The 2,913-nt window shown below is 37.6% G+C and overlaps 1 pseudogene; it reads left to right on the top strand.

The window, feature by feature from the left end:
- Positions 1-2,913, top strand: part of LOC107572805 (ornithine decarboxylase antizyme 2-like) — a 5,639-nt pseudogene extending 2,726 nt beyond the window's left edge.

Raw genomic sequence — 2,913 nt, 5'->3', positions numbered from 1 at the left:
ACACTGCACCCCGCACAATGGACACTGCACCCCACACAATGGACACTGCACCCCACACAATGGACACTGCACCCCACGCACTGCATACTGCACCCCACACAATGCTCACTGCACTCTACACTCTACATACTACACACTGCACCCCACACAATGTACACTGCATCCTACACACAATGCACACTGCACCCCACACAATGCACCCTACACACTGCACCCTACACACTAGGGATGCACAATATTGTATTTTTGCCGATATTCTGTACGTGCATTGTCGGTTTAAATGCAGCAATCCAAAACAGTGAATCCAATCACCATTCAGGCAAAACTTTGCTTCAAGAATGAGCCACAATGCTGACGTGATCTAATCGCTAGCACAACCTGAGTTAACGTATTCCTCTTATCGGCAAGACACAATTTTTTATATCGGGCCGATGCCGATATTTTTTACATTTAAAGTCCTTATCGGCTGATTCCGATATCGGTCCAATAATATTGTGCATCCCTACTACATACTGCACCCTGCACCCTACACACTGCACCCTACACACTGCACCCTACATACTACACACAGCATACTACTCACTACACAGAAGGAGTGCTCACGGTCCAGCGGGTGACGGTGAGAACACGGGTGTCAGATGCTCTTCTGAGAATGTAAATGCCCTCAGAAGGGTTCGGCGTTCTCAGAAACACTCACATCTCTGTAAACATCAGTGTGTTTTGCGTTGTAAAAATCAAACCTTCAGCACACTGTCAGCAGGCCGGCGTGTTGCGGTGCGTCAGACGTGTCGTAACCAGTCATGTGATCAGAAACACACACACGTCTCACACCGCATGCTCAGCAGGTTCACACTATTTATCTGACCTTTTCCTACATCAGAGACGGTTCATTTGGTAAGAGTGATTTAGTTGATGATTTAATGTCAGTTTATATTTTATTTTTTTTATATATTTTTTTTTTTAAGTCAAATACATTGTTATTTTGGAAGGACTTAGAAACCTGTTTGAACAGACCACAGGTGCATAATAGGAATTAGTGTATTTTAGGTGCTTTTTATTTTTGTAAAAATACAATAAATATATATGAAAATATTGTTTCTAGAAAGTTGTTTCTTATCTAACTGTATTATTTATAGTGCTGTCAAACGATTAATCACATGCAAAATAAGTTTGTTTACATAATGTGTGTACTGTGTATTTTTATGTATATAAATACATACACATGCATGTATATATTTCAGAAAAATTGTTTATATTAAATACTTATATAGAATATAAATCTATATACATGTAAATATTTTCAAAATATATCCTGTATGTGTTTATTTATTTATATATACATAATAAATATACACAGTACACGCACATATATTATGTAAACAAAAGCCATTAATAAATAGAAGTAAATGATTACTCTAAACCGAGGACGGCAGAAATGAAACGCATCATTCATTCAGGCAAACACACAAACTACAGGAGTTCTAGAAGCACAGAACACAAGCATGCACCGATGAAGTGATGACCAGCTCGTCTTCTGATTGGCTGCACAGGACAGGAAGTTGACTGTGACCGAAGAGCCCGCTGGGGCCGGTCGCCCCCGGATACTGCACTTTCAGAGCCGGCCCACCGTTTCCCGGGCGATCAAATGGGAGGCGGTGCTTCGGGGCCCCGGCCTGTTCGTGGAGATTCCCTGCGAATCGTTTCCAGAGGGCAGCAAAGAGAGGTGAGCGCCTAGCAACCATACACGACACCATAGCAACACCCCGGCAACCACCCACGACACCATAGCAAACACCCCGGCAACCACCCATGACACCATAGCAACACCCCGGCAACCACCCACGACACCATAGCAACACCCCGGCAACCACACACAATAACTGACGCAGGGGTCTGGGAGCGCTGGGGGTCCGTGGAAATGTTTAGAGGAAAAAAGAAAAGTGATAATACATAAAAGATTAAAATAAATGATAAAAATAATAAAAAATATTCCAAAAAATAGTCAAATAATACATATAATAAAAATAAAGTATTACTTGCATTATATAAATGGTAAAAAAATGAGATTTAAATAAATATTTTATCAAATTTTTATAATTTAATACAAATTAGGCTGAATTAATAATAAAAAAAAAAGATTATTAATTTAAATATAAGATTTAAATACAAAAACGGTATCAATAAAATGTTAGGTAAAATATTTAATATTTAGTGGTGAACATGAGAATTTAAATGTATAATAATAGAGCGATATCTCTATTAATAAATGACTTTCAAATAAATAAGAAATAGATTAAATAAACAGTGCAATAAAATAAAAATGAGATACTGAAATAAAATATTGATTAAAACATTACAAATATGATATAAATAAAATGAGATGAAAATAAATGTACAAAATGGGATTGAAATTAATAAATAAAAATTTTGGCAATACATAATTAGAAAAAATGAGTGTTTACTATTGTCATTTTGCATTATTGACACTATTTTCCTAATTAATGCTGTTCAGTTGCTTTGACACAATCTGTATTGTTAAAAGCACTATATAAATAAAGGTGACTTGACTTAAGTGTATATATAATGCAAATTAGATTAAAATACACAATTACATATACAGTACAATAATAACTAGAGATGTGCCTTAATAAAATAGTAAAAATTGTCCTTCTGAATGTTAGGTTCCTCCCATGGCGTCTAACAGCCAGATGGAGTTCAGTGCTCTTGATTACTGTATTAATCTGTGAGCGTCGGTGTCTGACTGTTGCAGCTTCGTCTCTCTGCTGGAGTTTGCTGAAGAACATCTGAAAGTCGTCAGTGTGTTCGTCTGCTTCTATAAGAACCGGGACGATCGTGGTACGTCAGACTCTGCTCAGACCTCCTGTCAGGCGTGTGCGGCACTGACGTAAAATG

This window comes from Sinocyclocheilus grahami, unplaced genomic scaffold (assembly GCF_001515645.1).
Source record: "Sinocyclocheilus grahami isolate Dianchi unplaced genomic scaffold, SAMN03320097.WGS_v1.1 scaffold1814.1, whole genome shotgun sequence".
Taxonomy (NCBI): Eukaryota; Metazoa; Chordata; class Actinopteri; order Cypriniformes; family Cyprinidae; genus Sinocyclocheilus; species Sinocyclocheilus grahami.
Note: the sequence above shows the minus strand (reverse complement) of the source record. Positions and strands in the feature narration are given on the sequence as shown.